The sequence below is a fragment of the Balaenoptera ricei genome, chromosome 21 (assembly GCF_028023285.1).
Source record: "Balaenoptera ricei isolate mBalRic1 chromosome 21, mBalRic1.hap2, whole genome shotgun sequence".
Lineage (NCBI taxonomy): Eukaryota > Metazoa > Chordata > Mammalia > Artiodactyla > Balaenopteridae > Balaenoptera > Balaenoptera ricei.
The window spans coordinates 32,326,572-32,342,374 of NC_082659.1; the positions used below are offsets into that span (position 1 = coordinate 32,326,572).

The 15,803-nt window shown below is 39.8% G+C and overlaps 1 long non-coding RNA gene across 1 annotated transcript; it reads left to right on the forward strand.

Moving 5' to 3' along the window:
- The first annotated feature begins 161 nt into the window (after window positions 1-161).
- On the forward strand, window positions 162-14,084 carry LOC132356679 (uncharacterized). The gene is made up of 5 exons (XR_009499974.1): window positions 162-189; window positions 934-1,277; window positions 3,266-3,422; window positions 4,265-4,386; window positions 13,945-14,084. It is a non-coding gene; the product is annotated as an uncharacterized LOC132356679 (long non-coding RNA).
- The last annotated feature ends 1,719 nt before the right edge of the window (window positions 14,085-15,803 follow it).

Sequence of the window (15,803 nt, forward strand, 5' to 3'; positions counted from 1 at the left end):
CCTCCCACCCTCCCAGCCTCCCAGCCTCCCTGCCTCCCAGCCTCCCAGCCTCCCTGCCTCCCAGCCTCCCAGCCTCCCTGCCTCTGCTCCTCCCCCTCCCCGGAACCGCTCCCACCCCCAGCCCTGAGCCGCTGATGCCCTCTGGGTTCTGTTTTCATTCCAGGCTGTGGATCCGGTCGTGGGAAGCAGGTAGGAAACCATGATTCTGGAGGTTAAATGAAGAATTATATTTAGTGCTCACAGAAAGCCAAATATTGGGTTAGCAGCCAGAAATGGAGAGGGAAAAAACCCAAAGCAAACAGCAGAGGAAAGAAATTCCTACCAAACAAGGTCCCTATTCATTCTTCCAATCCCAGGTGCAGGGGCCTGCAAGGGTGAGACCCGCTGAATGTAAGCAGCCCATCCTGTGTTTGTGGCTACGGACAAACGCGTGGACCCCAGACTTTGATGAGCCCCCAAACTCTGATCCCTTACTGCCTGTCCCCATGGGACGCAGGGACTCTCAGCCCTGCCCACAAAGGTTGTCCATATCCCCACTGGCAGATATGGGTACCCCCATATCTTGGGTACCCCCAAGCTCACTGTGTTGGCCCCAAAGCCCTTTGGGAGCCGGGGGTGGGGTGAAGAGGGGGAGAGCAAAGTGAAATGTCCCTGGTTTGACCTCGAATGAGTGACTTAACCTCCCTGAGCCTCACGTATGGAATGCGGGGTTGGATTATGATTTCACAGCTCCTAACATTCTATTATTCTGTTTCTGCCTAAAATAAATAATAAGAGTAAGAGCGTGAACAAGACCGTGACAGCAGTACCTATCTGCTTCCATCAGAGCTTAGGGTGAGGCCCAGACATAACGTGCTCGTGCTGTGTTTCAGCCTATATTCCCCACACCCGCTGGGGAACCTAACCCTAACCCCGGGCTTCGACCCTCCGCAGAGTGAACTTCTGGGATCTGAGCTGACTCCGCTGGACTCCAGTGATGTTTCTGGAACCTGCTCTGACTGCTGTGAAGTCAGATAACAGCCTGGGCCGGGGGAGGACTGGAGCCTCAGGAAGAGGTTGAGAGTAGGTGGGAGAGAGAAGGGACAGAAGGAGGAGCCATCGCAGACCCCTCCCAGTCCCCTCCCCACCCAAGCCAGCATCGTCTGTGGGATCACGGAGAAGGCAGTTTATCCTAACTCCAAGGCTCATTTGTATCCAGCCTCTGGATTTTCTAATTATCTTCGCCTCCTATGGATTTCTCCCGCAGGGGAGACCGACGGTAGGAGGCTGGATCCCAGGTAATGAAGGACCTTTAAAAGCAAAGTTGCTAGTCAGGGGGCAAAAGACTGAATTCTGACCAACCAGGAAGGAAAGACTGCTCCTAGGTCTATCTGTTTGTCTCTATGTGTCTCTATTTATTTCGCAAATGCTTGACTCTCTCTGCCTCCCATGCCTTAGTTTTCTCTAAGGGGCCCAAGCTTCTGGCAGAATCCAGGCAGCAGCACAACCTGTGGGCAGGAAACGCCAGCCTGAGAACTAGCATTTCCTGTACACTGATGAACGCTCACTCCAAAGAGCTCAGCCTGAGGGCATACCTGTCTACTAGCTCATCCCCCACCCATCCCCGTCTTCCCAGGTTCCAGCCCTCATCAGCAGGGACTCAGAAACAGGTGTCTGTCTGGTGAGTCAGGACCAGAACCTCGGGAGAGGACACACAGAGCCACCCACTGACAAAATGGTGAAATAAAATGAATTCCCACAAAACTGCCACTTCTTTTGCATGCCTTAAGCTCAGCAAATTACACCACCTTCCACCAGTCTCCCAGAAACTAAAAATCATCCTTGCCATCCATCCAATCCGCCACCTCCTATTTATCTCCCAAATTTATCTCTGCAATCTCACCAGCCCCACTACAATGGTATTGGGAGGATAAAGGGACAAAAGATTATCTGCATGTGGTGAGAAGGAAGGGAGAGAGCCCTAAAGCCTTATTGTCCATGGAGGGAAGTCTATCAATAATACCTAGAGCTGAAAAATAAAGAGACAGGAATAGAAGCATATTATTTAGCAATATAGAGGTAAACGCCAAAAAAATCAGAAGAGTTGAAAAACGTTGCCTCTGGAGAAGGAGAAAGGAGAGGCAGGGAGTAGGGGTCCACTGTTTTTCATAACAAGACTTACAGAACTACTTAACTTTTTCATTTATATGTATGTATGATTTCAAGCAACGATGAAACAACAACAACAAAAAAGATAAGAGCAGAAATTACCTAAACAAAAACCCAAAGAAACAACAGAAAGGATCAATGTAAAATGCTGGTCCTTGAAAGAAAATTATAAACCAGACAAATCTCTAGCACACCTGACCATTAAAAAAGAAAGAAAGAAAGATCCACTAACAAACAAAATTAGGAATAAAAAAAGTACAGTCTCCACCTACACAGAAGATTTTCAAATACAGTGAATGACTTTGTGTATTTGAAAACTCAGACGAAATGGATAATTTTCTAGAAATAAATAAATTAACAAAGTTGGTGCAAAAATAACTAGAAAGCCTAAATAAACTATTAAAAATTTTAAATTGATAATCAGAGGTCTCTCACCCTAAAAGATATCTGGCTCAGATGGTTTTAGAAGCTCATTTTCTTAAACTTTAAGGCACAAGAAAATTCTTAAACAAATGTCATCCTCCCAAATCCTCGTTCTGATAAAATTTTTGCAGGACACAGGATCACCCACCTATAGGCTATGTTTCCCAGTCTCCCTTGCAACTAGGCGTGGCCATATGACTAAATTCCCACCTTTAATTATGAGCAGAAGTGGTTGGCTACTTCTCCACCACTTGCTGTATTAGTTCCCTAGGGCTGCTGTGACAAAGTACCACAAACTGGATGACTTAAGCAACAGAAATGTATTCTCTCACAGTAGAAGGAAGCTAGAAGTCCGAGATCAAGGAGTCATTGCAGTTGGTTCCTTCTGAGGGTTATGAGGGAAAATCTGTTCCATCCCTCTCTCCTAACTTCTGATAGTTTACTGGAAATCTGTGGTATTCCTTGGCCAATCTCTGTCTTCATGTTCACGTGGCATTCTCCCTGTATCACTTCATCTCAACTGCAACCCCTTTATTAGTTTGCTCAATTATATCTGCAATGACACTGGTTCCAAATAAGGTCACATTCTGAAGTACTGAGGGTTAGAACTTCAACATATGAATTTCAGGAACACAATACTTGCTTAAAAGGTAATCGCTTGTCCTCCACTTTCTTATTTTCCCCTTCCCATCAGCTGGAACACAGACACAGAACTGAGCCACCTTTGACCACATAGATGAAGACAGATACCTTAGGAGATGACAGAAACATAAAATGGAAAACCCCTGGGTCGCCACATGACTACACGGAGGAGATCTGCCCCACCAGCCTGGACCATTCATTTCCAGACTGTGAGTGAGAAAGAGACTTCCATCTTATTTAAGCAACTGTATTTGTGTGGCTTTTTTGTCATAGGAGCTTAGCTTTTACCCCAACAAATACAGCTACTCAACTTACTTTATAAGAATCTTAACTTTAATACCAAAACCCAATAAGCACAGAATAAACAGAAAAAAATTTAGAAGCATATCATTTATAATCATAGATGCAGATATAGAAATGCTAACAAATTAAATTCTAGGAAATATATATTAAAAATAAAGCATGACCTAGTTGTGTTTGTCTCAGTAATTCAAAACTGGAATGGTTCAACAGAAAATCTATTAAAGTTTGCTAATTTAACAGATTAAAAGAGAAAAAACCCACTTATTTAGCACAATAGATTCTGAAAAAATATTTACTGAAGTTCAATACTCATACAATTGGGTACACAAACAAAGAGTGCATAGTTAATAATGGGAAGGATTTCTTGTTAAATTTGTTTGGTAATAGCACTACAGTTATTTTTCTTTTTTAAAGAATTCTTATCTTTTAGGGATAGACACTAAAATGTTTACAGATAACATGGTGTAATGTCTGACATTTGTTTCAAATGACACAGAATGGGGAGAAGTTAGCAGAGTATGGATAAAACAAGATTGGCCATGCGCCAGCAGTTATTGAGGCTGTGTAATGCATAGACAGAGGTTTATTATACTAGTCTGTGTGTTTTTATATGTTTAATTTTCCTATAACGAAGAGTTAAGAACATTCAAACTCATTCATGACTTTAAAAGAAAGTAGGAAGAGAAGTCAATGTCCTTAACCTGACAAAAGTCATCTATCAAACTTAGAGGAAAAATCACTTTTGTAGGGAAACTTAAAAGCATTGCCATTAAGTTCAAGAACTAGACAAAGCTGCCTGTTGTTGCTGCTTCTACCCAACTACTAGAGGTCCTAGCCTACGCAAGAAAAGAAAGAAGAGAAAGAAGATATGTAAGTATTGGGGGTTGGGGGAAGAGACAAAACTATCCCTATGTACAGATAATATGATAGTATATAGAAAATCCAAAAAAACCTGACAAACTATTAAAACTAATAGTAGAGCTCAGCAAGGAAATCTAATTTTTTAAAAACATGATATTCACAGTAACAACAAAAATGATCCAGTATCCAGGAATATTTCTAATAAAAGATTTGTTTTCTGAAGAAAATTATAAAACATTATTAAAAACCTAAGAGGAGACTTGAATAAATGGATAGGTATATCATGTTTATGGAGAGGAGGACTCACTCTTGTAAAGATATCAATTATCCCAGACAATATATTAATTCAATGCAATGCCAATCAAAATCCCAACCAGATTTTTCTTGTAACTTGACAGTCTTATCCTAAAATCCATGTGAATGATCAAGTGTCAAGAAAAGCTAAACAATTTTGAAAAGCAAGGTGAGAGAACATCTTCTAAATCCGTGATAGTTATTTCAATAAGATAACTGAGTAGGAATAGACAATCAGACCAATGAAATAGAATAAAGAGCTCAGAAACCCACATATCTTTGGAAATTTGATATAAGACAGAGGAGATATCCCTAAACATCAGTAGGGAAAGAATGAATTATTTGGTAAATGGTAATAGGGCACTGGTTATTCACCTGGAAAAAAAATTAGATGTCTACTTCACACCATATAGAACACATAAATTCCAGGCGTTCAAAAGACATAAATATAAAAAAGAAAAATTTTGAATTTTCGGAAAAAAATGTAAGAGGAAACAAGAAACACAGTAGGATACCTTTATGACCTCAGTATTGAAAAGGAGTACTTAAATAGAAAATAAAAGCCTGACCCATAAAGGAAATGATTGATAAATCTGACTATAATAAGATGTAAAGCTTCATTAAAGAAGAGAAAACCTCTAAAAATTTGAAGACCAGAACTAGGAAAAGATATGTGCAGCACACACAATAAGAGTTTAGGGCTTCCCTGGTGGCACAGTGGTTGAGAATCTGCCTGCTAATGCAGGGGACATGGGTTCGAGCCCTGGTCTGGGAAGATCCCACATGCCACGGAGCGACTGAGCCCGTGAGCCACAACTACTGAGCTTGCGCGTCTGGAGCCTGTGCTCCGCAACAAGAGAGGCCACGATAGTGAGAGGCCCGTGCACCGTGATGAAGAGTGGCCCCCACTTGCCGCAACTAGAGAAAGCCCTAGCACAGAAACGAAGACCCAACATAGCAATCAATCAATCAATCAATTAATCAATAAAATAAATCTTTAAAAAAAAAAAATAGAGTTTAGGGAATTCCCTGGTGGTCCAGTGGTTAGGACTCGCATTTTCACTGCTGAGGGCACGTGTTCAATCCCTGGCAGGGAACTGAGATCCCACAAGCTGCGTAGCGTGGCCAAAAAAAAAAAGAAAGAAAGAAAGAAAAAGAGTTTAATAAACTAACACAACATTGTACATTAACTATACTTCAATTTTTAAAAAAATAGTTTAATATCAGTATTTTATCCATACTTTATAAGGACCTCTTAAAGATCAGTTTAAGAGAGGTTCCATTTCCAGTGGATGGAGTAAGCATGCCCTGCCTGCCTCCGCCATTGAATGCAACCACAAATCCCACACAGATTGTGTGGGGCAGTTAGCTCTCCAAGGACACTGAAAAGTAAGTGATAATAGGCTGATGGGAGAAGGATGCCAGAATTCAAAGTTCTACCCAGTCAGTGGTGAGGGTACCTACTTTTCCCCTTTGATATCACCTGACCTGAAGGAAACCCGAAACCCAGAAGTACATACCAGATGAGGACAGAAAGAGCTCCCAGGGAAACCTTTTCCTGGTCTGTAGAAGGGGAAAAGGGTCAGAAAGGGTTCAGTATTTTTGTTGTTGCTGTTCTCTTTTTCAGCTCTCTCCCACTCCAATCGCCAGGTATTACCAAAGTGATGGCATGATATTGGCAAGTGCCAAAGCCCTGAGGGACACATAGGAGCGGTGGTCTCCAGAATGGGGGGCAAATTTCCTGTTTTTTACTCTCTGATTTGAATGACTGAAGATTTCTCATCAGATACCATAGAGGCCAGAAGCAGGAGAAACAACATTTTTCAAGTGCTAAAAGGAAAAAAACTGAACCAAGAATTCTATATCCAATTCAACACAATGCTTATCAAAGTTTCAACTGTATTTTTTGTCAAATAGACAAGCCGACCCTAAAATTCATACAGAATTACAAGGGACCTTTAATAGCCAAATCAATTTTGAAAAAGAGGAATAGGGACTTTCCTTGTGGTCTAATGGCAAAGAATCTGCCTTACAATGCAGGGGACGCAGGTTGGATCCCTGGTCAGGGAACTAAGATCCCACGTGCCACGGGGCAACTAAGCCTGCGTGCCACAACTACTGAGCTTGGGCACCTCAACTAGAGCCCACATGCCACAAACTACAGAACCCACGCACTCTGGAACCCACACACTACAACTACAGAGCCCATGTTCCCTGGAGCCTGTGCACCACAACTAGAGAAGAGAAAACCCACATGCCACAACTAGAGAGAAGCCCACACACCACAACAAAGAACCTGCCCGCTGCAACAAAAGATCCCACGTGCCGCAACTAGGGCCCAACACAGCCAAAACTAAATTAAATAAATAAATAAATAAATAATAAATCTTAAAAAAAAAAAAGAAAAAGAGGAATGAAGTTGGAGGACTCATACTTCCCACTTTCAAAACTTACTACAAAGCTACAGTAATCAAAAAAGTGTAGTACTCAACAGACGAATGGAAAAAGATGTGATACACACACACATACACACACACACACACACACACACAATGGAATATTACTCAGCCATAAAAAAGAATGAAATAATACCATTTGCAGCAACATGGATGGACCTAGATATAATCATACTAAGTGAAGTAAGTCAGAAAGAGGAAGACAAATATCATATGATATCACTTATATGTGGAATCAAAAAAAATGATACAAATGAACTTATTTACAAAACAGGAATAAACTCACAGACATAGAAAACAAACTTATTGAAGGGAAGGGGGGGGGGGTGTAAATTAGGAATTTGGAATTAACAGATACATAATACTATATATAAAATAGGTAAACAGCAAGGACCTACTATATAGCACAGGGAGCTATATTCAGTATCTTGTAACAAACTATAATGGAAAAGAATCTGAAAATATATATACTCTTTATTATATATATTCTACATAATATATATTATATATTATATATACATATACATATATATAACTGAATCACTTTGCGGTACACCTGAAACATTGTAAATCAATTATATTTCAATTAAAAAAAAGAACAGTGTAGTACTGGCATAAGGATAAACATACAGATCAAGGGAATAGAACTGAGAGTCCAGAAATAAACCCATTTATCTATAGTCAATTGATTGTTGACAAGGGTGTCAAGACTGTTGCATGGAGGAAAGAATAGTCTTCAACAAATAGTACTGGAACAACTAGATAACCAAAAATACAAAAGACTGAAATTGGGAACTTACCTCACATTATATACAAAAAATAACTCAAAATAGATCAAAGACCCAACTACAAGAGTTAAAACAATAAATCTCCAGAATAAAATATAGATGTAGCTCTCTGTGATCTTAAATTTGGTAATAAAGTCTTAGATATGACACAAAAGGCATAAGCAACAAAATAAGAAATAGATAAATTGGACTTAATCAAAATTTTAAACTTCTTTAAATCAAAAGACACTATCAAGGAAATGAAAAGACAATCTACAGAATAGGAGAAAATATTTATATATCATATATCTAGTATCTATGATATATAAAGAACTCTTACAACTCAACAACAAAAAGACAAATAAACCAATTCAAAAATGGACAAAAGACTTGGACAGATATTTATTTAAAGAAGATATACAAATGGCCAATAAGCACATGAAAAGATACTCAACATCATTAGTTATTAGGAAAATACAAATTAAAAAACAGTGAGATACCACTTCACATCCATTGGGTTGGCTATAATAAAATAAAATAAACAGGAAATAACAAGTGTTAGTAAGGATGTGGAAAAATTGGAGCCCTCATACTTTGCTGGTGGGAATATATAATGGTGCAGCCACTGTGGAAAACATTTTGGCAGCTTCTCAAAAAGTTAAACATAGAATTATTTTATGACCTAGCAATTCTATTCCTAGATCTATATCCAAGAGAATTGAAAACAGGTGTTCACACAAAAACTTGTACACAGATGTTCATAGCAGCATTATTCATAATAGCTGAGAAGTGAAAACAACCCAAATGTCTGTCGACTGATGAATGGAAAAACAAAATGTGAAATATCCATACAATGGAACATTATCTAATCATGGGAAAGAATGAAATATTGATACAAACTACAACGTGGATAAACCTTGAAAACATTGTGCCAAGTGAAAGAAGCCAAACATAAAAGTCACATATTGTATGACTCCATTTATATGAAATGTCCAGAATAGGTAAATCCATTAAGACAGAAAGTAGATTAGTGGGAACGGGGAGAGGGAGAAATAGGGAGAAACTGCTTAATGAGTGGAATTTCTTTTTTGGGGTAATGAAGATGTTTTGGAGGTAGATACTGGTGATGGTTGAGCAACATTACGAATGTACTAAAAGCCACTAAATTGTGCAGTTTAAAATGGTTTAAATGGTAGATTATCTATCACATGAATTTTACCTCAGTTTTTTAAAAAGCATTCTAAATCCAGTGAAAATATTCTTCAAGAATGAGAGTGAAATAAAGAATAAATAAAAGAAAACTAAGAATAAATAAAAGAAAACTAAGATAATTTGTCATCAGCAGACTTGTTCTAAAATAAATACTAAAGGGATTTCCTTGGCAGTCCAGTGGTTAAAACGCCACACTTCCAGTGCAGGGTGCACAGGTTCGATTCCTGGTCGGGGAACTAAGATCCCAGATGCCACACAACCAAAAATAAATAAAAATAAAATAAATGCTAAAGAAAATTCTTCAAGCTAGGAGAAAAATGATACCTAAAAGAAACTTAGGGCATCAGGAATGAAGAAAGAGAAAAATGGTAAATAGAATAGAGTATTTGTCTCCTCTTAAGTTCTTTAAAATATGTATGACACTTGAAAGCAAAAATTATAACATGGTTCAGTGAATTTCTGGTGTACATAGATGTGATACACATGACAACTATAAGATGAAGGGAGAGGGTAAAGGAACCTATAGGGTGGTAAGATTTCTACATGTTACATGAAGCGGTAAAATATTAAATATATATTATAATCCCTGGAGAAACCACTGAAAACAATTATTTAAAACTATGCAAAGAGACATAGTTAAAAGCTCAACAGATAAACTGGAATACAAAATACTAAAAATGTTGACCTAGTTTTAAACATATCAATACACATATGAAATAAAAGTTGTCTAAAAAGACAGGGATTGTCAGATTCAATTTAAAATGAAACAAACAACAAGATCCAACTATTTGCTGTCTACAATTTTGTGGTATATGTACGTTAAAAGTAAAACAATGGAAAAAGAAATACCGTGCAAACACTAATCAAAAGAAAGGTGAAGTGGCTGTATTAATGTTAGATGAAAGAGACTGCATAGCAAGGATAATTTCCAAGAATAAAGAGGAGCAATATACAATAATTAAAGAATCAATTCACCAAGAAGATGTAACAATTTTAAATGTGTATGCACTTAGCAAAAGAGCTTCAAAATACATGCAGCAAATGCTGATAGAATTGAGAGAATTAGACAAATCCACAATTATAGTTGGAGACTTCAACACTCCTCTCTCAGTAATTGATAAACAAGCCAACAGAAAATCAGCAAATATATAGAAGAACTGAACTATTCCATCTAGCAACTGATCCAATTGATATTTACAGAACACTCCACCCAACAAGAAGAGAATACATTCTTCTCAAATGCACATATATATTTGACTATGATAGATCATATCTAGAGTCATAAAACAATACATATAATAGACTTGAAATCATACAAAGTATGTTCTCTGACCATAATGGAATTAAACTAGTAATCAATAACAGAAAGATAACTGGAAAAACTCCAAACACTTGGAAATTAAACAACATAATAATCCATGGGTCAAAGAGGAAGTCTTGAGGGAAATTAAAAAATACTTTGACCTGAATGAAAACACTACATATCAGAATTTGTGGGATGCAGCTAAAGCCATGCTTAGAGGGAAATGTATACTGTTAAATGCTTCTATTAATAATTGAAATGAAGGAAGATCTCAAGGCAATATTCTAAACTCCCACATTAAGAAAGTAGAAAAAGAAGAGCAAAGTAAACCCAAAACAATTAGAATGAAGGAAAGAATAAAGACAAAAAAGAAACCAATGAAATTAAAATCAAAAACAATAGAGAACATCAAGGATGAAACTCAAAGCTGATTCTTTGAAAATTGCAATAAAAGTGGATAAATCTCTAGCTAGAGTAACAAAAAAGGGGGTGGAGCAGAAGAGAAGACACAAATTACAGTCCTCCATCGTTATCTGGGAGGGATTTGTTTCAAGACTCACCTCAGATACCAAACTCTATGGATGCTCAAGTCCCTTATATAAAATGGCAAAGTACAGTAAGCTCTCTGAATCCATGGGTTCCACATCCGCCAGTAGGGAGGGCGGACCATACCAACTTCTGGAGTAAAAGAAAGGATCCCCCTATAGACCCCACAGAAATTAAAAGAATAATAAGAGAATACTAGGAACAATTCTACATGAATAAATTTGACAATTTAGATAGAATGAACCAATTCCTTGAAAGCCACAAATTAACAAAGTTTACCTAAGAAGAGATAGATGACCCAAATAGTCCTGTATCTATTAAAGACACTGAATTTATAGTTTAAAGTATTCTCATAGTTTCTTTTAATTTCATTGGTTTCTTTTTTTTAACATGTGTTAAAACTTAGAACTGCAAAACCCCCTCCTCGAAAAATTCAATTTTACTCTGATTTTTAAAATCAATTAAGAAAAAAACCAAATGAATAAATATCAAAGTGGACGTAAGTAAGTAGGAAATTCACACAAGAAACAAAGAAAAACTATAAAGATGTTCAACTTCCCTAGTAATCAGAGAATGCAATTAAAACGACAGTAAGAAGTCATTTGGTACCCAGAGTTTGATCACAGCAAGTACTGGGAAGATGCAGAACCACAGGGCTGTCACTTACTTCTGGTAGGAATACAGCTGGCCAATCCCTTTGGAGAGGAATTTCACAAGATAAAGCTAAAAACGGTCCTGCCTTTCCCCGCAGCAATGCCCCTTCTAAAATTATCAATGGAGTGCAAAAAAGAACATGCCAAGAAAATTCATTGCAGCATTGTCTGTAAAAATATTTTATGCAAAATATTTCTTAAGCCAGAGATTTATACATGGTGCATTATTCATATGATGTAATACTATACGATATTTTAAATGCTATTTGATAATATGCTGTTTTAAATAAATGACCTGAGAACTATGGAATCAACATAGATAAAAATCTCAAAGATAGACTGTGGAATGCAAAAGCAAGCTGTAAAATGACACTATGTATGTAAAGTTTGAAAACATGCAAAACAATGTTATATATGGGTACATGCAAATGCTTTAATAGTATAAAAATATGCCTTGGAAATGTAAACACAAATTCAGGGCAGGTATTACCTCAGGGGATAGAGAGGAATGTGTCCAGTGTAGAATACACAAGTGGACTTCAACTGCACCTATAATTGCTTTTCTTTCTTTTTTTCTTTCTTTCTTTTTTTTTTTTTTTTGACCACGCCTCATGGCCTGCGAGATCCCAGTTCCCCAACCAGGGATTGAACCCAGGCCCTTGGCAGTGAAAGCATGGAGTCCCAACCACTGGGCCGCCAGGGAATTCCCTCTTTTCTTTTCTTTTTTTAAGAAATACTACGCAAGCAAGGCAAAATACTGGAATTCAATGGAGATGGCTGATGGGATTCATGGGATTTCATTACGTTATTCTTTGTATTTTTCTAGATATTTGAAATATTTCCTAATGGAAATGATAATCACCACGGCACACAGTAATGCATCCTAGCGGCTAGTCTCCTTAGCCATGAGCACTGCAGCTCGGTTGCCCAGGCTCCGATGCCACCTGTACTTCTCTCTGGTTGCGGGACTTAAGAAAATTACTTAACTTCTCTGGGCCTCAGTCTCCTTAACTATAAAATAAGGATAATATTAGGACTTTCCTTACAGTATTTTTGTGAGGGTTACATGAGATAAAATGTAAGATGCTTAGTATAATGTCAGGCACATAGCAAATATAATTTGTATTAGTTTTTTTAATTATATTTTTTCCTCAACCTTTGAAACTCAACTATCAACTCTGTGCCACCATCCCCAACACTGCCTTCATGTCAAATCCATCTATCAACCCTGGACTAAGGAGAACTGGGCACTCCATTCTGACTGTTCACTTTGCTCACCTGTGTAGCTTAGCTATTTGTTTTGCCTGTCTTCCTGACCTTTGTATCCCAAATGTCTGGCAATGGTAGGAATACGAGAATCATTATGGATGCCTAAAAGAACGAAACAAACAAATGAACGTGAATATCCCTCCTGTCTCCAAATAAACCCACTAGTGTTTTCTCTCCCTACCCCCTCCTCTTCCCAAGGGCCCTGGACCTTTACAGACCAGCTCAAATCCCTCTAATCACAGAAGAAATACTTAAGGGTCAGTACTCTGAACACACACTCTTCTTGATCGTAAAAGAAACCCATGTGTAGAAGACAAGCTTAAAACAGAAAAAGAGTCTCTAATGGTGGAATTTCAGACCCTAAGGGGCACACCACACACACACACAGACACACACACACACACACACACAGACACACACACACACACACACACACACACCATCTATCTCTGCTCAGAGAGGAACTATCTCAAGCAGTAAGAAATATTGAAAGATAATGTGGGAACAGAACTCTCAGAAAAAAAAAAGTTGTGAATGTTATCTTGAAAAGTTGCGGTGAGTCACACTTAAAAAGAAAAAAAAAAACACAAATCATATTCTTTGTGAATAAAAGAATGTTTTTCATTTACAGGCGAAGAGAGCTAGTTAAGTCTTCTTGTGAATTCTTTATTAAAGACTGAAGTAAGGAATTCTTTTGTTAAGTAAATATTCAGGCCCTTCCTTGCCAAAGAGCTTTTGAAATCCTTGCTGTAATTATGCTGATGTTTTCTGTGTTTATATGTTAAATGCCTAGAGCTTAATTGTTAATGGGTAAATAAGAGAAACCGCACAGTCCCTGCCAAAAGAGGCCGGATTGCTGGGGCCGGGAAGACAATGGCTCGGCAGGACTTCCCGGAGGGGCTGGAGGGCAGTTAGGACAGAGCGGTGGCCCCGGCTCTGCTCTCTGTGGACGCGGCTCACTCGGGCCAGGGAAGACACAGACCTGCAGGGAGAACAAAGGCAATGGTCAGGTCGTGGACCTGGGCCTGAACTCTAGACCGAGTTTCCTTTCTCCTCACCGCCCCCAGGTCAAGAATTCCTGCTGCCCCAAGAAACCAGCCGGAGAATTATGATGCTGTCCGAATAACCAGAAACCAGGCGGAGAGCTTGGTCACAGGCTCTTATCCCAGGGTAGGTGTCCTGGGCTGGAGACCCACACCCCACACTCACCAGCCACGCTCGCTCTTTCATCCCTTTCCGGGGTCCTCATCGGCATTATGGGGATGAGGGTACCCTTTCATAAGGGTTTTATGAAAATTAAATAAATGAATATTGTAGAAACATGCTTAGAACCGTGTCTGGCGCAAAGAAAGTGCTATTTAAGTTAAAGATTTAACTGAGAGTTCAAAAAACATTGTGTTCAGTTTCCAGGTATTGAATTCATCTGGAACAGAGGTGCAAGTAACACCCTATGCGTGGATCTTGTGGATCGTTTGCGGTGTTACAGGGAATTGCCGTACATATTTGGTTGGTCCTCCCACACATCAATGCATGTTTAATTATAGTGTAGTCTTTCTCCTCTCTGTCAACATCCTCTGGAAGATTACACACAGAAGATGGGAATTAGTGAGGAAACTTCTGTGTACCCCTACTGAAAGCCAAGCAGGGCCTGTTCTAATCAATCCTGTCTTCTCTTTCTCTTAAACTCCTCCCCTTTAAGGGTTGGGGGTCCTGGCAGAAGCGGGCTGGGACCTGCGGAGCCTGCTAAGATATCTCCAAGATAATCTGAGCTATTCCATGCAAAATAACCTTAAATCCAAAGTTAGAAGATCCGTTGGAAGGAAGGAGTTAACTGGAAATCTCTCTAAGAATGTTTGCTGAGAAGCCTTCCAGTAGTGTTGGAGTGGGGAGGAGAGCAGGGGACTTAGGGGGTGCAGGCTTGGTGCAGAGACTCAGTCGGCCAAGGCAAGGTAGTCCCCTCTGGGATGCAGACCTTCAGATGGGTTGAATGTGGTCAGAGATAAGGTTCTCACACAAGTAGCAGGGGGGAAAAAAAAGCTCTCAAGGCTTATTAGGCTCTTAAAATTTCAGAGTTGAAAAGGAGCATTTCAGCCCTCAGCTATCAGCAGCTAGCCAAGAGCTGAGTTGCCATGTTTCTGGGCACGAAGAGCTCCTTGGTTCTCAGCGTCACTGGACCAGCGCCTGCTTGGGCGTGAACTCCTTCGGAACACAGTCCCCGCCCGTCTGTCCTCTCTCCTGGAGAGAGGAATTCAGCAAAGCACTGTCACATAATCTCCTTGGCTCCGCACAACCACGTCTTTGGGGTAGACAGAGAGGTGCTCTTAAGGCATTTGACAGCCGAGGAAGCAGATGCTCACGGTGGCTAATGACATGGCCAGGACCACGTGGTTACTTCACCAGACTTGGGTACACCCCCCTCTCGGTTTTGGTTTTTTTTTTTTAATAGTCATCTTTTTTATTTATTTATTTATTTTTATTTTTATTTTTGGCTGTGTTGGGTCTTCGTTTCTGTGCGAGGGCTTTCTCTAGTTGCGGCAAGCGGGGGCCACTCTTCATCGCGGTGCGCGGTCCTCTTCACTATCGCGGCCTCTCTTGTTGCGGAGCACAGGCTCCAGACGCGCAGGCTCAGTAGTTGTGGCTCATGGGCCTTGTTGCTTCGCGGCATGTGGGATCTTCCCAGACCAGGGCTTGAACCCGTGTTCCCTGCATTAGCAGGCAGATTCTCAACCACTGCACCACCAGGGAAGCCCCCCCCTCGGTTTTTGAGAGATTCCCAAGGGAAGGAGGAAAAGCCAGGGTTCTACTCCTCGCGCAGGCACCAGGACCTGTTCCCCATCTTCCGATTAGAACCACGGCCAGTGGCCACATCAGGTGAAGGCCGGTCAGCAAGGACCGCACACAGACCTCGGTGCTCACGAGCCCCTCC